This window comes from Harpia harpyja, chromosome 3 (genome assembly GCF_026419915.1).
Source record: "Harpia harpyja isolate bHarHar1 chromosome 3, bHarHar1 primary haplotype, whole genome shotgun sequence".
Lineage (NCBI taxonomy): Eukaryota > Metazoa > Chordata > Aves > Accipitriformes > Accipitridae > Harpia > Harpia harpyja.
In genome coordinates, this window is record NC_068942.1 from 50135769 (window position 1) to 50158509 (window position 22741).

A 22741-nucleotide genomic window follows, 5' to 3' on the forward strand; every position below is an offset into this window, starting at 1 on the left:
CAAGCTAAGACTTAAAAACACACAATTTCAAAGGTAACATGCAAAACTTGACTCTTGCCAGACTCCACCCTGAGGGTAATGGCATGTTTCAAAATATTGCTTGGCTAGGCTTTTATTTCTGGCAAAAATGATCTTCCACCAAATTGTTCTGTTCTGCAGCATAGCAGCACTAATTTATAATCTGTGCTTCAGTAGCAAGAGGCTTTCTGTCTTTCCCTCTCCCATTTAACATTTATATTTACTTTATTCGCTCCCCTCTTTTATTCTAGTTACTGTAGCAACTGCATTTTTTTGAAACAACTTTAAGCAAAATTGGAGTTTAAACAAAGCACTGGAAAAGGAGCAGGTGAAGAAAAGTTTTTCTGTATGTCTGCTGACAACATGTATAGTGTATAATAATACAGTGCTAAGCTCATATACTATATTTTCTACTCGGAGATCTCTTGGCAGTTTGCACAGAAAGCAAAGCGACTGATTTGATTTCATAGATGGGAGGAAAGGGCGGGGGGGAAGTAGAAACGGAAAAAAACCCCCATACAATATGTTCTTGTTCACCACAAAAAGAAAGTAGGTCTCTTCATTACATTTTCATATTCTGTGGACCAAAGTGTCTTTGCTTGTTATCTTTGCAGTTTTCCTTAAAATGCATCAGTTTTACGTACTTTAAATACAGCTTGGAGAGAATCTCCAGCAGTTTGGCAGAACAATGGTAATCCACTAGCAAGGCTAAAAGATATGATATGGGTAATCTGTCCACAAAGAATTGGAATTAAAACAGTAATTCAGTACATGCAGACTGCTGAATGTCTTAATTTGGCAATTATTTTTGGTCCTTGTCAATGTTGCTGCATTAAAAGCAGGAATGGAGCAGCTGATGACTTCCCTGCATATAGCCAATATGTCATTCATTTTTTGAGTGTACCTTTACTCCCTAACAGCTGCATTGTCACACATGTTCACTCTTCATTGTCACATGCAATACCATCATCTATGACTTTTTATCAAGGCATTGTCATGAAAAATAATGCACCTCCTCAAGACCAAAGAAGTGATTGTGTGGAAAGTATACATTACCTAATCTGTAGCAAGGAGGAATCTAGGGTCATGTAGATACTTGCCTCTTCAGGGAAGAAGCAGAAGTAATTTATGCTCCTGAGCAGCATTTTCTTTCTTATCAGCATAACACTTGCTGTTCCCCTTGCCTTATAAGCTTTTTTTCAGCCTTGTAACTGTTTATTTTACTGCTAGTGTATTGCTTGAAAGGGATCTAGTGCACAATTTACACCCAAAGGAGTAAAATGCAATAGTAATATGTGTTGTTTCAGCATATTCATTACTTTTTCAGAATCCACTTTATCTAACTAATTGCAACTCATAACTTATAGATTTGAAAATATTACAAATCCACTCATTCAGTATTATGATCAGATTCAGATTTTCTCACAGTGCTGTCTGTGGTTCCTGATCTGATTCCTTCCTGATAGAGAGAAACAAGCTTGCTGGATACTTTCCATTATTGACATAATTGTGTTTTCTTACCTGATTTTATTTTCCACCTTCTTCATATCTAAGATATACGTTCTTCCTTATATCATTTTATTAGCATTCCGCTTAAAATACACTCTTCATTACTGCATATAGCAAAGATTTGTCTTCATATACATGAGCTGTCACCTGGGAATTTTAGAATGATCTAGTTTAGAGATTCTGGGAAGCAGCTTGCTCAAATCTCATCTTCCCCTGTTTTTGTCATTGGCAGTACATCTGCAAACTGAAAACTGTTTCTGTCCTTTTGTCTTGGATGCTTCTGGGCACTAGAATGCTAAAGGCACTTGTTTATGAGGCAGCGAGAATAGGAGTACAAACCCATTTTGATAGATGATCTGGGTTATTCTTCACATTCCCTGTTGTTTTATTGATTTACTAAACAGAAAGACTAATTCAAGTTTATGTTCTGTATATTTGCTCTAGTCTCACCAGAATTCTCCACCCTCCCCCAAGATTAAACAAAATCATTTTTTCTTTGTATCTACCCGCCACAGTGACAGAGAAGTAACCATCAACTAATCAATTTTATTGCAAAACTAATTTTTATTTTAAACAAACATCACCATATTTTGTTGACACAATTAAATGATTTCAGTGTTATGCCATATATCTAGCATGCACCCTAGGGAGCAGGTAGAAGCTACTGCAGAAATCATGACACACGTGCTTCTGCATCAAATTAAATATTTTCCCCTTAATGCTAACACCAGCAGCTGTTAGGCACCGTGGCTTACTGCATATGGCCTATGTAATGAGACAGATTCAGGCAGTTCAAGTTCCTCTCCTGAATGCTGAATAAGGCCCTTTTCTCCAAGGACACCAAGACTTATTGCTGTTGAAACAGTCCTCCTCATGCAAATGAATACATTTGGTATTCAGGTTTTATAAGGAAGAAAAACAGCACAGTGTTTTTTATTACCAAGGAGACAAAAAATAAAGAGGGTTGGTACATGAAATGCAGGAAACCTCCACATAATTTGGTGCAAAAATCCTTTCTTTCTGTTAAAACTGTCCAAAAAGGAGTCAAATTAATCCTTTGCAATAGCTACAAAAGTTCTTAATAAGCCTAAAAAAGGAGGTGGTTATTCCTAACAGTTGACACAATGATGTCCTGGAAAAAGTCATTTACTGATTGTGCAAAAGAACAGAACTGTCTGCAGGTGGATGATACAGCTAATTGACCCTTGGTATTAAGAGCAGGAGTAATCTGGTTCAAGCTCCATTTTATTTATATCTCCCATTCCATTGCTTAGCAGGCTGCAAGGTTAAGGGTAATCCTTTCACACTGCCTGACAATGTGAAGACAGCTTTTCCATATTTGAACAATCAAATCCTGTTAAAAGGACTACACGAACACCAATTAAAACACTCCAGTAAAAGTAATCTGAAAATATGTTCTATAGCTGAGAACAGAAAAAAACCTGAAGCAATGTGCCGATTACTTCCTACTGTAATGCATGCTGTTGGACTTCATTACACATGTGGGAAGTGAAGGGGTTTTTTTGATTGTGTTTGGGGTTTGCATATTAAAGCAGATTAGTCTAAATGGGAAGAATAGTATAATTATGCATTTTTTTTGAGCTGGGTGAAAATTAGTTGTGGCATTATAACTGAAGTTACTTGTGCTTGGAGGACCAAATCCTTTCCCTGCTGTGTAGCCAAAATAAACAAGTTGTTCAGCAGAGATCGAGGATGAATTCAAAATATTTCTACAGGCCATAGATTACCTTTAAAGCCAGAATACAACTGGTGTGTTATGTTTGTGGCATCTCTTGCAACTGTTGTGGCTTGTACCTCAGATGTAAGAATTTTCCTCATATGCTTATGTACACAACTGTCATCAAACTTTTAGCCTTCCCATTGCTCTTTCACATACTGACAAGACTTATGGATACACAACTCTAAATCCACCAGGTCATCTCACAGATCTTGCTCATAAAGTGTCCCACACATAGAATTTTACGACTTGTTTCAAAGATTCCGCTTTACAGAAGTTAATACAATAAAATAATATACCCAGGATTGGTTTAGGGGAATTTAAACATTTACTATTGCTGAACTTCAAAACTGTTTATACATTTTATACTGAAATGTCACTTTCTTGCCTTAGATATAAAAAGTCACGTGCAAAGGTTGTCTCTTGCTTTACAATAAACATTAAATATATCCAAAACTTTTTTGTGTTTGTAGGGGTTTTTTTTAATAGAATGGTTTTATTTGAGCAAATTATTACCACAACCAATTCAGTTCTGCAGTGTGGATGTGTAAGCATGAATTTTCAAATGCATCTCTGAGCTTATAGAACATATTGTGTGATGCACTTCTCACAGTATGAATATTCACACTGCCATATTAAGTGGAACAGGATGAGCGGAGCTGTTTTTGAAGATATGTTTTGTATGGATAACAATGATACAAAAGTCATGTTTGCACACATTCAATAAGATAAAAGATGCGTGTGTTTGTTAACTTTCCATTTTTGGTCCCAAATCTTAGTTGGGATGGACAATTAACAATGTCTACCAAACTCTACTAGCTTTGGAGCTCTAGTAGCAAGATATTTGACCTTCCCATGTATCAGATAAGTATATTCTGTTTTAAATATTAGGACATTTAAACTACGACAGTTAAGTGCTAGTCCTGGTCTCATAAAAAGATATGGTTAGATACTGTGTTTTCTACAGGCATTTTAATCCATTTCAAGCATACACAAACTTCAGTCCAAGAACAGTAAATAGGCATATATGACATTATGTCCAAATTGAAAAATGCAAACAAAAATACAAAATACCTCCCCTGCTACAACACCCTGCGTGTTTACCCAGGATACAGTGAGACCTGCTGGTTTTGCAGACAGTTCAGTATCAGCATAGGTATGGACAGGCAACGTGTACTAAAACTGGTGTATTGCGTCTCCATGTCTGTTCCAAACTGATACTGGATGGTTCATATAAAGAAGTTCCAGTTTCTAGCAGAACTTCCAGCATTCGGGATCTAGGTCTCAATACTTACTTTTCCTTGGAAGAGAAAGACACAAACTCAGCCTCTTCACTTACTTTCTCCTCCTTACTTTCTGAGATTAGTGGATATTTTTGGAGGGTAGGTGGGGTTTTTTTCCCTCTTTTTTATAATAACGTGTACTATTTTGGGTAACTAACTTTTGGGTGTTAAACTTTACCATGTCTAACTCAGTACCCCTTTACCTTCTGTCAGGGTATGGATTAATAAGCTAGTGATTGATTTTGATTTGTTCAACATTTTCCTCTTCTACTGCTACATGTAAATTTGCCTTGTGAGATTGTGCTTTGGTGAAGCACATTTTTACTGAGGATACCATGATCTAGATTGAATTTCTGGACCATACGTTAGGGGCCTAATAGCAATATTATTACTGAGTTGAGTACCTGGAACTAGATTTTTAAGGAACCTCAAGGTACAAGGAACTTGCAGCACCTCCTTTTTTCTGACTTCAGCAACAGTTCCACAAAACCCAACACAGCATGAATGTTGTACAGTTTGGACCAATCTAACTTTAATGCTTTAAACTATTAACACTTTTAAAAATACTCTTTTAAAGTATTTTTTAAAGTCAACTGGAGTTCTCAACTTTATTTCATATGGCGCTCTAAGTCAAGCTGAGCTTCTGCAACTATGACATACGATATTGTTACTGTTCTAACCACAACAAGAATGGGTTAATTTGTCTGGTATGTTTCCCATAATGATCCTCATCACAGGAGCAGATTAATCTTTTGCCTTTTTCTGGTTTTGTCACGTAAGTAAGGCAGTGGAATGTTAACACCACATACTGTCTCTGAAAGATCGTAGTATTCTCCATTGCTTTGACCTTTTCGTTGTACTGTGTTTCAATTTGATCTGGAAGTTGGTGATTAATGGTGATTATAATAATTACAATGAGACCTGAAATATAAATTGTTAAATGAACTAGAAAATGTATCAAATGTTTTGTGCTACTGTACTTCACAAGTTTTCTTTTCACATTCATTTATTTGAGGTTTTTCTTAATAGTAGCAAATAAACGAATAGCCACAGATGAACAGACAGGCTTAGTCCAAACCAATACATATAAACATAACTGATTTGGGGGAACAGACCCAAATCTGTAATCATAACTCTATTATAGAAAACACTGGCTAGACTGTAGCAAAGCAAAAAAAAAAAAAAAAAAAAAAATCCAACAAAAGCCTGTGATATGTGAGCCAACCTTTATATGTAGCCAAAAAAAAAAAAAAAAGAAAAAAGAAAAAAAATCAATTTTGAAATCAATAGTATGCTCTTTTCCCCAAACAGCTTTGCTTAACAAAGAGTGAGCATTCCATAAAACAAGGCTGGGCTTTGGATTCAGATCATTAGCTATGATCCCCATTATACTATAGGTGCCACAGCAAAAGGGATATATACTTGTCTTTTTGGCTTTGCTTTACAGGTTTTAGATTTAGGAACCTAAACTTCCTACCACGTTGTCTGGCCAGTTAGCAGGTGTATTCATTCATCTGAGACAAAATAGTAGTCGCATAACAAATAGATCACACATTGTGATCATTTTAGAATCCATTTTTAAAGTTATCACTATAACAATGCAGAATTTTGTTTTCTTTTCTTTTCATATAAAATTGTAGTGGTTTTGGTCAGGATGGAGTTAATTTTCTTCACAGCAACTCATATGGTGCTGTGTTTTGGATTTGTGATGAAAACAGTGTTGATAACACACCAGGGTTTCTAGCTATTGCTGAGCAGTGCTTGCACAGCATCAAGGTCTTCTGTTTCTCACACTGCCCTGCCCAGTGAGAAGGCCAGGGGTGCACAAGAAGTTGGGAGGGGACACAGCTGGGACAGCTGACCCCAACTGACCAAAGGGATATCCCATACCATTTGATGTTGTGCCCAGCAGTGGCGAAGATGCAGGAAGAAAGAGGAAAGGGAGACATTAGAAGTCAGGGTGTTTGTCTTCCCAAGTAACCAGTATGTGTGATGGAGATGACTAAACACCTGTCCGCTGACAGGAAATATTGAATGAATTCCTTATTTTGTTTTGTTTCCATGTGCAGCTTTTGATTCCCCTGTTAAACTGTCTTTATCTCAACTCATGAGTTTTCTCACTTTTACCCTTTATATTCTCTACCCCATCCCACTGCGGGGGAGAGAACGAGGGGCTGTGTGGGGCTGAGCTGCCGGCAGGGGTTAACCCACAACAAAAGTCAATGTACATATGCTGGATGCAGATTCCATACCTGGAGTTATATTAGTTCATTTTCTTTTTATAGGTTAAATTCCACTCCACTTTCCAGTACAGAGCAAAACAAATTCTGGTAAAGAGTAGAATATATAATAATGTCATAGTCCTGCAGAAGTAGGCTGCTTCTAATCCTTAGCTGTTTGAAGGAACACCAGATCTCAAGCACCATTGTGTAACACTTATTCTTCCTTTAAGAGTCTATTATTAGACCATATTGCAGTAAAGTCTTACCTTGTAGATGGCTGTATTTCTATAACTAAACATATTAGACTGTTTGGTTGCGTGCTGTATATTAATTTTGCTCCATAAAGTGGACTTCATTTAATTTTGAAAGTATTTATTACTTCTGGAAAGAGAAAGGATAGATCCTGTTTGTCACTTTTCTATCCTTTGTATTGTTTATATTTTGCATTTTTTTGGTAATAATTCAGTCTTGGCCAGCTTGAGACTCAGTAATTATTTCCTAGATTGTTATAATAAGGACAAGAATCCCACCACCCACATACATGTGAAATGAATCATGTAAGCTGCATCCTTATATTTTAAACATTCAATGAGTATCAGTGAACACATCACTTTCTTACAATCTTCCTGTTTATCCAATTTATAATAGTACTAAGTGGAAGAAACAGTAAATTCAGCTCAGGTACTACTGAATCTAGCTCTAAGACAACATTACTTGAAGAACAGAAAATATATTTGTAAGAGAAAGTCATTATATTAAGGCAGTGTTGGGCAAATCATCTTATTAATGATTAATACCTACAGGGAGTTTGCATTTGTAAAACACTGAGGAAAGATGAAAAGAAAAAAAATCCCACAGACTAAATAACTTGGTTGAATCATAAAGAGGGGTAAACACCCACAAAGTGTTCTTCAATAATCTGAAAGAGGGGGAAGAATGCTTGTAAGGGTCATCTGGGGGATGACTGTTTTAGAAAGCGTTGGGATGACGCTTTGAAATGAAAGCTTAGGATTAAAGTAGGAGGAAGAACCTTCCAAAGGAAAAAGCTTTACATTTCACTGATTTTAGTGTTCCAAGATAAATCATGAAATCAAAACTATCTCTGCAAACATTTTGTTTTAAAAACAAGCCAAATCAACATAATATTAATTCATTCCAAGGAAGGGGGCAGCTGCCCACAAATCCTCTTCAAATTTTCACGTGGCAGGAAGAGATCTCTCACATGTAGGATTCCAGCCTCGCTCCTAAAATTGCACTGAAATTGAGAGGACAGGGGCTGGACTGGCTTTTTCTATCTGGCAGAGTGTTCGTGTTCTGTGACAGACCCTAAAAGAACAAGAAATACTAGCCACTTCTCAATATGTAGTCATTTTCTCCATATAATCATTGAGAAGTGGAAAAGATCATCAGGCAGGGTGAGATGAAGCATCTACCTCCATAGCACGGTGGGAAAGAGGAAAACAGGAACAAACAGGAGTCAAAAAGTTGTTGAGCAATTTAGAAAAAGACAGGGAAAAGAAGCAGCTGAGAGGTGGCTACTGAGTTGAGCTTAATAGATGGGTCAAACAGGTCTAGATTAATCCAAGGCAAGTGGATTTGCTTTAGTTAGATACCAGAGTGGCAACATTAGCTGACTATGTCCTGCATATCTTTAACTGACACTCAATTTCCCATGCTCAGTAAAGCATGTTGTGCAGGGGCTTTTTTCCTCGTGTTATTTTCTTTTTTTGTTTGTTTTCATACTAAGTCACAATCCTTCCAAAAGAAAAAAAAAAACACCCACAGTTGGTACTCCTTTTGTGCAAAGTTGGTGGGGTGGAATGGCCACCTTCTAGACCCTAAATTCAGTTCACATTTTATCCGCACAATAGATTCCCCTTCCATACCAAGCATGTCATTGGAGTCATGATGTGACATCTGCAGAAACAACTTTGCTTGTTTCCATTGAGGGCAAATCTTTCCCTTACATCTTCCCTCTAGAAGTCTGAGAAACAGTGAGGACTCAAAGCACAGAAACAAAATGAAAATCTTCCTCCACTGGGTTGTCCGCTCTCACTTTCTGGCACTGAAGCAGTATGGAGCAGATCTGAATGCAAAGGAAGGAGAGACAAAGAACCATAAAACTATGCATCAAAAGTGTGAGAGTCCTAAATTCTGGCTTGATTTGCAAAACTTTCAGTTAAAAACTAGGGGGACACACGATGTTTGTGGATTAGAGGAAACCAAATATTCTTTTATTCAGGGAATAATATTTGTTCTGTGAATAGAATAAGGCTGTAGCTCTCTGAAGTTCTGCACTGCTTTGTTCTAGAGGTAAACCTCAGGAAAACTTTACAACTATATCAGTGTGATGGGTTGACCCTGGCTGGATGCCAGGTGCCCACCAAAGCCGTTCTATCACTCCCCCTCCTCAGCTGGACAGGGGAGAGAAAATATAACAAAAGGACTTGTGGGTCGAGATAAGGACAGGAGAGATCACTCACCAATTACTGTCACAGGCAAAACAGACTCAACTTGGGGAAAATTAACTCAATTTATTACAAATCAACCAGAGTAGGGTAATGAGAAATAAAACCAAATCTCAGAACACCTTCCCTCCACCCCTCCCTTCTTCCCGGGCACAACTTCACTCCCGGATTCTCTACCAACACCCCTGGCGGCACAGGGGAACGGGGATGGGGTTTACGGTCAGCTCATCACATGTTATTTCTGCCGCTTCATCCTCCTCAGGGGGAGGACTCATCACACTCTTCCCCTGCTCCAGCGTGGGGTCCCTCCCACGGGAGACAGTCCTCCATGAACTTCTCCAACGTGGGTCCTTCCCACGGGCTGCAGTTCTTCATGAACTGCTCCAGCATGGGTCCTTTCCACGGTGTGCAGTCCTTCAGGCACAGACTGCTCCAGCGTGGGCCCCCCACGGGGTCACAAGTCCTGCCAGAAAACCTGCTCCGTGGGCTCCTCTCTCCACAGATCCGCAGGTCCTGCCAGGACCCTGCTCCAGCGCGGGGTTCCCACGGGGTCACAGCCTCCTTTGGGAACCCACCTGCTCCGGCGTGGGGTCCTCCACGGGCTGCAGGTGGATATCTGCTCCACCGTGGACCTCCATGGACTGCAGGGCGACAGCCTGCCTCACCATGGTCTTCACCACGGGCTGCAGGGGAATCTCTGCTCCGGCGCCTGGAGCATCTCCTCCCCCTCCTTCTTCACTGACCTTGGTGTCTGCAGGGTTGTTTCTCTTACATGTTCTCACTCCTCTCTCTGGCTGCCGTTTACCGTTTGTCCCAAATTTTTTTTTTTTCCCTTCTTAAAAATGTTATCACAGAGGCGTTACCACTATTGCTGATGGGCTCGGTCTTGGCTGGCGGCGGGTCCGTCTTAGAGCTGGCTGGTATGGGCTCTCTCGAACACAGGGGAAGCTTCCAGCAGCTTCTTACAGAAGCCACCCCTGTAACCCCCCCCCCCCGCTACCAAAACCTTGCCACACAAAGCCAATACAATCAGCTAAGTCAGCATGAAATAACTAAATAATAAAAAAATAATTCCTTTAAGAGATTTCCCATTTTTGGTGGATTAACTTTGTACCCTGACTACAATGTAGCAGATTTAGGCATTTTGTTTAACATTTATAGATAAAGTAACCTTTATTAGTAACTTTGTGATAATACCAACAAAAGAAGGGCTGGTGTTCCTCTTGTACTGGATTAATACCCCTGAGGAAGTTGCCACTGCACAAGCCTGAAGGGCTTCTTTGTAATCTGTGCTCCAGAACAGAGGAATAGATCTCATTTAAATCGTTGGCTACCTGTGTACATTTCATATGGGCTTGATTTACTAACAAGATTTTTTTCCTGTTTATTTTGCAGGTATTTGGAAAGTATTGTTTACAGGCCATTCTTCATCTCCTGTTTACATTGAATACTTAGAAATTTATTTCAAATTCTTTTAAATCTACTATTCTTAAATTCCTAATCCCTTATATTCCTAAAAAAATCAACAAAGTCAAAGTTGATATGAGAGTTAAACTTCCAACCACTGATTCTGACTGTTAGAAAGATAAACAACCAAAATTGTCACTGTATTTCCCATATATAAATATCTATATGCAAAGAGCAAGTACTTTTTCAACCTATTAAAAAAAAAAAAAAATTCCAAATGTAGCCACCTATTGTCAACCCTATTTTCAAGTTCCTGGATCATTTCTGTGCTCTTCACAGAAGTGCTTTCCCTTCATTACTAAACTAAACCCTGCTTTTATCCCAAATTGTTTTATATTTCAACTATTAAAGAGCTGCTACTACTTCACTGTCTTTCTTCCTCCTCCCAGACAATTTCACTAAGCATTAGTCAACCTTGTATGTTCTGTGATGTGCCACAGCTCTTATGGCCTCTGTTTTATGGAGAAATTTACCTGAGCTATATAAGTTGGCACACTGATACATAGGCATTTAAGATACTGTCACATTCCAGTCAATTAAACTATTATCCTATTAGTTTTTCAAAACAGCAGTCATATCTTCCCTCTGATTTTATTCCCCATTCTTAAGCTGAAGAATAGAAATAACAGAAAATTATTGTCTTTCCTGAAGATGTTCACTTACTGGCAGTAACACCACCTGCGTTTGTCCAGCATTTGCCTTCACAGCACATCTTATGTTGTTGGGTTTGGGACCTGCAGATAGCTCTAAACGTCACACAGCAGCAGAAGGGCCCATTTGAACTCTTCTTTTTCCCAGTGACATATAATTTAGTGTTTCATAACATCCAGTCTTCAGTATTACACTAGTTGATATGTTTAATGTTGATCCTGCTTTGAGCAGGATGTTGAACCTGATGATATCCTGAGGTCCATCCCAATCTGTATGGTTAGAAGTTTAGAGAAGGTGCAGAACAATTGTGATATCAGGATCATAAAGGTCTTACATTTTCTATTTGCAAATATTTGGAACTTCAATATTTAGAAATATTGAAGCATGCTAGACATAGTTCCAATACTGCTTGTATTTTAATTTTTTCTAACTAATAAATGCTGTGGTACACCTTGAATAATTCATGCTTGCTAAAAAGCAAAAGGCAGGCACACATTAATGCCAATCTGTCTGTGTGTTTCACTGCTGTTCAGAAAAACCCCATGTAATTCCTGATTCTATTTCCTATACTGATTTTTCCTTTGATTACAAGGGAAGAGTTTTCCTTTATGTTGTTGAAAAAGACATCAGAACCAAGCTCTTATTATTATTTGTAGACCATAGTGACATACAAGAAGAGAAATACAAATCCCTAGACTTGAAGTGACTGGAATTAATTTTATTTTTTTGTTAAGTGAAAATTTCACAGGAGCTATTGGATGACCTGTTATGTTTGTCACAAAATAACCATGAATTTTGAACAAGAACATCAATGCAGGTAACTTCTGAGGATAGTATGGCCAAATCACCCATGTGCAGTAAAAAAATGTTATTAACAAGGGAGAAAACAGTATTACTGCCTTTCAAGAGCACAATTTTTACAAGACTGGGAGGATGGAACATAATATATATTCGTAAGCACTAGTAACTGGGCCAGATCAGTGTTAGCTTAAATCCCACTGCTGCTCCCCCTCAAAACAAACAAACAACAAAATTGGAAGCAGTATGAAGTGAAGATGTCAGCTTAATGGAGGAGTTGAGTGGTTTAATCCTGTCTATTGGTACGGGAAAGACAGATGCACTCCTCACTGTCTCTCCCTAAATACTCATTTCAAATATTGTGTTCTGGTTTACATACATAATACCCTCTGTAGGGAGGACATAATTTCTTGTCCTCCCATAGTCATATCAGAAAAAGACAGGAATTAAATAAATACCATGACCACAGCATGAATTCCCCTTTCAGGAGCTCCCAAGGACTGAGCATATGTATGTCATGGAATGGGAGGATTAACAAAAAATTCTTTATAACAATCTTCTAGAGACCCTCAGGTTTCCAAAAATGTTCCAGGGGATGATTATCATCTCAGAGAATTTCCTCTCATTAGACACAACCCCTCAGCAAACTCTTCCTGTAGTGAAGGCTATTTTTCAAACCTCAGGGTAAGGACAATTTTTCTCATTCCCTCCCTCAGGGAATTTACTGCTCATGAAAGTGCTGGCTCAACAGTCCTGAGGTTGAAGTTGTTATCCACAACATTAATGAATAATGCAACATAGCCTCTAAAACTGTTTCTGTGAAATGAATGGGGTTATTTGGGTCATACCAGAACTGCTAAGCAAATTATATTTTTTATAGGAAAAGTCCTTTCTATAATGAATACTACGAGGCAGTAGAATAGAAGGAAAATATATTAATTTGATTTCCTTTTTTTACACTTATATATCTCCGAGAACAACTTTGCCTTTGTATGATTTAGAAAATACACTGAGAGACAGATGCTGCATTTGTGACTATTTTTGAAAGGCAGCTTGTTATTAACAGCATTGAGATAAGGAGCCGTGGAGTTTTGGTTTTTTGTTTTGTTTTGGGTTTTTTTTTTTTTTTTTTTACAGATGCTATCTAGAGTGGAACAACAAAAATGCCTTCTGCTGTAATGCAAACAGGTTATGCAGCTACAGACCCAAACACAAAAAATCTCACAGTTGCTATACTGTAATGTAGAAAATATATATGTATTTCTAGACCACAACTGGGTCCTCCTGGGAGGTTTTTGGTAAGCAACTCAGAAGAATCCAGTTCAACTTTTTTATGGCAAGATTATACAAAGGCATATTTACATGATTAAAAAAAAGGAATAACGGTAACTTTGGTGATGTAGAAAACATTGCATTTTTGTCTGATGTCAATAATATTGACTGTAAAAATTTATATTTCTTGCTTTTCAAACATTCTAAAACCAAAATGCAAATCTCACCTTAACCAAAATTTGTCTATATTAACTGTGTTCTTTGTCTCCAACAGAATTCAAAGTATGTGACTTATTCTTTACAGTTATGCTGTATTTCTCCCAATCGGTTTTGATAAGATTAGAACATTGTCATGACTGAGAAATGGGAATGGTACCTTTCTGGTAAAAACGCATGCCTGATATAAATCAGAGTATCTTTTAATTAAAAGGAAAGAGAAATTTAGATATTAATAAAATAATTTTAGATAAAAATGTCAAAACCAACCAATATTCAATTCTTACTTCTATAGGGAAATCCACGTTTGAGTTTAAAATTTCACAGACAACAAAACCCTGAAGGCTAATGGATAAGATGGGGGGGTGGGAGGGGGGGAGGCAGGCAGGGAGAGATACAATACTCTGATTTCAAGGGAGGAAAAAATATCTTTTGCTTTAAAGATAGATATCAGGAAAAAAAAATTAAGAATCAATATAATGACAAAAAAGGACCTAAAGGATTTCATATGTTTTGTGCAATTCACTGGAAAATCTCTTCAGAAATGTTCTGTCTCCTACTCTTCTTTCAAGAAGAAAAACAAGAGAAATCCACACAAGACTCTCCATTTTGACCTCTACATGACATTTTCTACCCAGTAGTCTTCAAGCATCATAGATAACTTTGAGGGCAGGAAAAAGGTACAGCTTTAAGTGTTGGTAGTTGGTTCAAACACAGATCAGGGTGACAATGATCCCTTCTTAGATTTGTATTTTTAAAATAGCAAGTGGCCTTTGAAATTAATTGATGACATTCTGTCCTGGTTTCAGCTGGGATAGAGTTAATTTTCTTTCTATAGCTGGTATAGTGTTATGTCTTGGATTCAGTATGAGAAGAATGTTAATAACACACTGATGTTTTCAGTCTAAACACTACTTAGCAACAACTAAGTCAAAGATTTTTCAGCTTCTCATGCCCAGCCAGCAAGAAGGCTGGAGGGGCACAAGAAGTTGGGAGGGGACACAGCCAGGGCAGCTGACCCAAACTGGCCAAAGGGGTATTCCATACCATGTGATGTCATGCCCAGTATATAAAGTGGGGGGAGTTGGCGTGGGGGGATCACTGCTTGGGAACTAACTGGGCATCGTTTGGCAAGTGGTGAGCAATTGCATTGTGCATCACTTGTTTTGTATATTCCAATCCTTTTACTATTATTATTGTTATTTTATTATTATTATCATTATTAGTTTCTTCCTTTCTGTTTTATTAAACTGTTCCTATCTCAACCCACAAGTTTTACCTTTTTCCTTCCGATTTTCTCCCCCATCCGACTGGGTGGCGGGGAAGTAAGTGAGTGGCTGCATGGTGCTTAGTTGCTGGCCGGGGTTAAACCATGACATATTTGTATTTAGTAGGCAGATGACAACATCTTAGAGCTCCCAATATTGCTTGGTATTTTAAGATAGAAAGATGCCATCTGGAAAAATAGCATCCTCCAACTTCAGAAATTACAGTTGTGCAAGATAAACACACTTGAGATTTCGATCTGTGTTCAACAGTGCTATAAAGCTCTGAAGTTAAGATTCATGTCCCCTGACTTAACTAGCCAAAGAATGTGAATTAGCTGCATTTTAGCCATAATGCAGTTCTGCCCAAATAAGCTTCTTGACGCTCAGAGGGCAGTTCTTTAGCAAGCTAGTGCCTCAGCTTTAAAGACAATCTACCTTTTCCCTTTGCATCACTGATGGGACTTAAGACTGAGTAACACCTCAAATCAACCCAAATACCTTTTTTTCCCCATTTTGCCACAAAGCCTCACTTCATCATTATAACTGTTACACTTTCTTTTAGCACCACCTTGAATGAATAACTGCACTCTGCCCATTCACCTTCTTCCCAAATATCAAGGATTACCTAGGAAACAATAGTGCACAGGAAGCATAGACTAGCCGTATCAAGCTGCAGTGTAAATTAAGGCTTCTGGACTTCCTATCTAATAAAAAGTGTGGCTCATGTCCAAACATTGTATTTATTCCAAGTACTCTCTCCATTTGAAGCCCAGGAACAAACAAAATAATCTGCTTTAGTTCTTTCCAGTGTAGCAGGACTGCTAAAATGTCAACTGATAAACATCACACTGACGTTTTCATGGACATGAAACAATATATGCAGAAGTTCTCTAGGAGTAGAGGACTACAAAGGCCAGGGTCAGTGAGCTTCAATGGGTAAGGTGTGCCCATGGAACAGAACTGTTTTTTAAGGGGGACAGACTCCAGGGTAAGTGTCCTACCTCTTCTTGGACAGCAGCTACACCACAGTCCCTGTCTCACTTCTCTAGTTCTAACTGGCAAGCCTCAAATAGGAGAAAATACACACTTTAGACTCAACCACAGGTATCCTCCCATTGCATCTCAGGATAGACCCTGCCTTTTTTGCCCCTAGCAGGAGCACGTTCAGGTTCTTTCTAGCAGCTTGCTACATAGCTGTATCATAGCTGTAGGAAAGAGTTGTAGAGACTTTGGATCACTCTGATTTTAGGATTGTACATGGAACTGGAAAAATGCAATCACTGAGAAACTCTGTAACATGAAAAACAAGCTGGAAGACTATTTGAGCTATTACTGATAGATTTCTGTACACTTTCCTATCTTGTACCTTAAGTAAAATACAGTCCTAGTACATGAGCACACCTTACCCATTGAAACTCAGAACCAGGCTTTTTGCTAAAGTCCCTTCCTAGTAACAAAAGGGTGACGGGGCAGAATCCTTCTGATAAGGAAGAATTTCTTTTACTCAGAATTACAAAACGCAGAAGAACGCTGTTGGGGCCTAGGGTGCGTTACACCCCTGGGGATCTGACAGCCTGGGCTTAGGGACAACTTAGAGTAGGTGTGCCACCTTGAAAAGACTTCTTTGAGAAATCTTTGCTCATCAGCCCCAGTAGAGGCTCCTCACAAACACATCCACTAAAGAAGCCTCAGTGTGGACCTCCATTGCCAAAACACATGCACACACAAAACTTTACTGGGAAACATAGCTCTGAAAATAAAATAAGCATTGACCCAAATGGTCAGTGACTTCAGGGAAGAACAGGATATACAGGCTCCTTTCATTTGGGTTAGTTGTTGAAGGATGCTAGGAAATTAATAAAGTGCAACAAAACATGTTCCACTAGCCAGCCCTGTAGCAAACTACTTTGTACTGATGCCAGGAGATTGTGCTTTGTCATCTGTTTATGATGTCTATCGCCAAGAAAAATTCTGTAAGCTGCTTGTTCTAAGAGTGGTAACTGCCAGCCTTGACTGTAATTATGGGTTTTCCAGACAGCTGGGATGGGATTTAGATGTTGGCATGATGAAATGAACTGAAATGGGGCATGGATAGAGAATAAGCTGGCATAATGATATCCTGTACACGTGAGCATCTTAACTACATAAAAATTTGTATGGCTACTGAATTTGGTGCACAATAGATTCTCATGTTGGGTAAGGTTTGTAAGATGAATCAGAAATGAAAACTATGCCTAAATTCTTCCTGGACATTCAAACAGGTCTTGTCAATTCTATTTTAACTGAGCTCAACCTTTCTGAGGTTAAAAACCTGAAATAGGAAGCTAACTAAAGATCCAATCTAATAACACCTGGGAAGTTGCTGAAGGTCACTACAGACTAAATATTCATACCTAGCAAAAGCGATGGCCATACCTGCTAGCATCAAGTTTTTACCTTGGACCCACTGAGCTCAGTAACAAAACTAACCAGAGAGCAAATAAAAGCCTTACTCTTCTGAAGTTAGAGCCAGAATTTCAACAAAATCTCATGTATTAAAATACAAATTTCTACTTAAGACTATATCTATCATACACAATATAGACTAAAGCCAACTGTCATCCTGTACTCATATAGCCTGCTTCTCTCTTGAAAGGCAAACAAATGTGTGGCAAAAATTTTGATTACCGATGACAGGCGTATGTCTCTCCTTACAGAAGGATGAAGGTCTAGGGAAAGTTAGCCAAATACCCATACTATGCTCACAGTGCATGTACCTTTTTCTATATCCCCCCCAGCTAAAACTGAAATAGTATATAAAGAAGCATCATGGATATGTCTTGCTTTAAGAGGATGAGATTTAAATGAGTATGGTTTAGATAGGACAGACCAGTTAGGTCAATCCCATAAAGAAAAGTGAAAATGCTGCACAAAAGTTAGTGAACTTGAAAACAGGAGTATGCAAAAGTTTATAACACAGCTGATTGTTGTATTGTAACAATGCATAATTTGACATTATTTCAATTTATTATCTATTCAACATATCTACTGTTTCCTTCCTTATTAAATTCTGCTCTACTTGGAACAATAGTTGCCTCTTTGACCTATAATGACATTTCAGAGTCTGAAGAATAATTATTGAAATAAAAGCCTCATAATGACTATCTAACACCTTCACACACAGAATCTTTTCTCATACAGAGAATGCTTCCCACTGTTGGTGGTTTGGTTTTTAGGTTTTTTTGTTGTTTGTTTTTCTCCCCTTTAAATGCCTGGACATGAAAATGAAATGCACTGCCACAAGTTCTGCAACTGTATCATGTGATATGAATACTAGTAGATAGAAGTTGCATCAAACTCAATTACATTTGTACTGTCAAATAGGTGAACGTTCAAGCCAAAGTCTTTCAAAAATACAAAGAAAAGGTGGAGGAAAAAAAGAGTACTCTTTGTATTCCTTTCTTTAATTGTATACGTTTGTTTGTAATGTGAAAATCATATCTATTAAATCTGAACTGAATTACACTCACTATTCAGGAGTTCCAGCTAGTAATAATTCAACATCAAGAGAAAGGTTTTACTTCAGTCACTTTCAAGAAATTATGGAGAAGCTAGAGGAGAAGAACCGTAGGATATCAACATTTTCCTTTAAAAAATATGTCAAATATTTCATAATATAAGCCAACATAATCTGTATTTTAAAATTGATAGTCATTACTCATTTGTACTATTATGTTTCTTACTGAAACAATTCAGCACTCTTCTTCTTTTCAGGTCTTGAGATCATATTCCACATATTTGAGGATTTGATACCATACCTGCTTTTTCTCTGATTTTATAGGTAACTTTCTAGCTCAAAGTTGTTCAAATTAAAGTCTTCACCTTCTAACATATAGATCTCTTTTTGCCTTAAAAAACCCACCAAACTAAAATATATTTATGTATAGTTCTCATGACAGAAAAAGTGAGGAATGTGACTCCATATGTACCTTAAATGTTCAATTATCCCAAGGAACATATAAGTTTAGAAAAATACCTTTTAAAAATATTTTGTTTCTTTTGATATTTGGCAACTGCAATTGGCAAGATTGCAAAGCTGTGACGCCCATATGCTTAAATGTTCTTGTTGTTCCCTCTGGATTTGAGCAAATTATGAGGGCGCTTAATAGGAATAAATTTTTAATCATTAACTAGATATTAACTCAAAACTTATCGTCTCATAAAAGCACCACAGGAAGATTAGTATTTTGATTAATTTCAGGTACTCCCTGATTTGGAAGTTGACTAGATACAAATCTGACCTATAAAGCTAACCAAGAAGGGAAGAGCACCTGCATGTCTATGTCTGTACACTAAAATAGTAACATCAGTGTGCCTGTGAAGAGATCACTGAAAAAGGCAAAGGGAAATAATCTACTCCTACATGCATTATATGATCTTTTTTTAAAAATTATGCAGAAGTTACATACTCCTCAAATTCAAGTACCATACAGAGAATAACAATATAGGATTCTTGCCTTTTAACAAAAAAGTTTCCCAAACAATTTGTTGTGTTTATCCTGGTGAAGTCAAAGCTAAGAGTGAAATCACAGCCTTCCAATCTCTAAAGGGGTTGGCCACTGAGAAGACAGTAGCAGATCATTCTCTTTTTCTCAGATGAGCACAGGGAAATAAGGAGAAGCATGGCAGGATGAGAAATTCTGGTTGGACCTACGGAAAAGTATTCTTAAAAAGAGTTGTTATAGACTAGTATAGGTTACCCAGAGGTGCTGCAGCATCCCCACATTCAAAGCTCTTCAAAACTCTGTTGAAGGCCCTGAGCAACCTGACCAAATTTTGAAGTTAGTCCTTCTTTGAGCATGACATTAGATAAAGACTACCAAAAGTCCCTTCGAAACCAAATTTCTTTATGGTTGTCTGATGGACTTGAAAAGCACTTCAATCCATGGCAGTTGTCAACTAAGGCTCTGGACCATTAAAAAGAACGCAATTCTCAACCTGAGCTAACTACTATAACAGTAACGTACATTTACACAATGATGAAGTGGAGCTAAAATGTCTTGTTTGTGATGGTGTGCTCTCCTGCCCCCCAACACGACCAGTATTTTCAGTAACAAGTGATAACCTGCTCAAGTGATAACCACCAGTGATGATCATAATGGTTGCATCTGGTCGTGATGGCTGCATCTGGTTTAAAGTGGATTCTGGGAGACAGGTAACAATACAATAGCCAAGGGCTAATTTGAACAATGTGCCCACACACCTAACCACAGTGCTGGTCAGTGTCCGACTCAAGCCAAATCTGGAAGAAACTAACAACTGTAAACTAACCTGTAGTCGCTATGTAAATATAAGTCAATTATATTACTCCACAAACAATGGACAGCCCAGGGCCCATTGAGCTGTCCTGCATGGCAACAGGTTGCACACCAGGATCTCCCCTTGAGTAGGGATGCCTCTCAAGGTTACTTCTCGAGGCTGAGAGAATCCTTATTGCATCAGATACTTGGTAAGCGAATTCAGAATAAGCATGCTGAAACTTTGAAATCTTAGCTAAGTGATATCAAGAATTGATTGTGCACATATAATCCTTTAGACATAAACTGTTGACCAAGTCTGGGACCAAGTCTGGACCCAGCTGCACCTAAACTCCCTCTGAGAAGGAGTTTAGAACACAAGGGGGTCCTTTCCAAACCTCATGCCTCAACAGGAAAGTCTCCCTGACAGTTTTGTCTGACCCTGTTTTCTATGCAGTAAATAATCAAGTGTACCTTGCCATTGAATCTTGTTAAACCACTGTCACATTTACCATTGAACTTTGTTAACTCACTGTCCTATATCAATAAAATATATTGTTGCTTCTTCCTTGTAAGTGACATGCGTCACTCTATCCAGAACACTATTGGGTGACACTACCTGTGGTACCTCTGGATCCAAGGCATCACTGCTAATGTGGATAAACAGACCAAAGACAGATTATATTGGTCACCTCTAGAAAAGACAGACCTTTTTCTAAGAGCAGTAACTTTTTGCATTTCTCAGCAAAAATAGGTTTATTAGTGATGGAGAGCTCATATTTTTAAGATTTTATTTCTGCTTTTTTATTGTTTAAGGTTGACTAGAACATCATGGTTCTTTAACTTTCTTAGAGGTGTTTATATTTGCTTTTTACCAGTGTTTAGCACAGCTAAAATATGTTTTTATTGTGTCCTTCTACAGCTGTAAACAACCTACTAAACCACAGTAAAATTGCTTGCTGCGTGGCTGGGGATTAGAATTAGACATCTAGCTGCTCCTGTCAGAACACATCTGTCTGAGGAAACACTGGGTGAAAATAGGATTTTTATTTGATGGAAGCTGCAGGGGATGAAGATGTTACCATATGAATGGGGATGAAATGATATATGGTTAGGCAGGTACCAATAATGCTGCTGATCTGGTTGATAATTTATCCTTGGTATCACCTACGTTTTTAAAAGTATCTGCAAGGGTTTGGAGGTTGGATGTCACATTTCTTCAGGTTTGTGGTCTAAATAAATAGAATATTGTCCATTTTTGACGTAGAGGTTTACTATAGTTTTTAATTAGTCTGATAATTTTTCTTGGTTGCTTTCAATTTTAAACAGTTTTCAAGGTAGCTAACTTACATTTTTCTGTGATGAACTTCATTAAAATATTTCCCTTTGGACAAGCCTAAAGCTTATCACCTTCCAACCCACTCACATACCTTTTAATTCCATATGCAGCTGGCCATTCTACAAGCTCCACGAGCACAGCCTCTCTCACCTGCCCAGGAGTATCAAAAAAAAAATCACAACCGCCATCTACATGTACAGTTCTAGTATTAAATAGACTCAAATCCATGCATTATGGAGTTCCAAAAACTTATTTAAAGAAAATTAAACCAAGAACACAGGACATGTCAGGAGCATCCTACAAATTTCTGTGTATGATGAAAAATAAAGGGATGCACATAGTTCTGTACTGACTGTACAATAAAAAGTGCATAAATACTTGAGGAAATGGTCCTCAAGTTTTCCCTTCAGATTCAGGAATGACAATTACTGTTACGGAGTGATATTTTTCAGTTCAGTGAATCCTTTATTCTTTGATTGACCTTCATCTTCATATGGAAGTTGGGTATCACAAGGCTCCAAGGGATTACAGATCACTGGATCTAAGTATTTTTAAATGGTACTTGTGGTTTAAGAAGGGAGTTGGGAGGAAATATCAAATTCAGTTTGCTTGCATCTTGAGAAGCAGGCAGAATCTCATCCAATGGCTCTGTTTGACAGATACTGTTTAAAATACTTGTAAATCCGTGTTTCCAGGTGAGGGAGCAAGATGCTTCAACTGAAGAGGTACCTGCCTTCGTAAAATCTGTAAACTCTGGGAACAAGTATGTCGTGGTTTAACCCCAGCCAGCAACTAAACACCACGCAGCCGCTCACTCACTCCCCCCCACCCAGTGGGATGGGGGAGAAAATCGGGAAAAGAAGCAAAACCCGTGGGTTGAGATAAGAACGGTTTAATAGAACAGAAAAGAAGAAACTAATAATGATAATGATAACACTAATAAAATGACAACAGCAATAATGAAAGGATTGGAATGTACAAATGATACGCAGTGCAATTGCTCACCACCCGCCGACCGACACCCGGCCAGTCCCCCGAGCGGCGAAACCCTGCCCCCCACTTCCCCGTTTCTGTACTGGATGGGACGTCACATGGTATGGAATACACCGTTGGCCAGTTTGGGTCAGGTGCCCTGGCTGTGTCCTGTGCCAACTTCTTGTGCCCCTCCAGCTTTCTCACTGGCTGGGCATGAGAAGCTGAAAAATCCTTGACATTA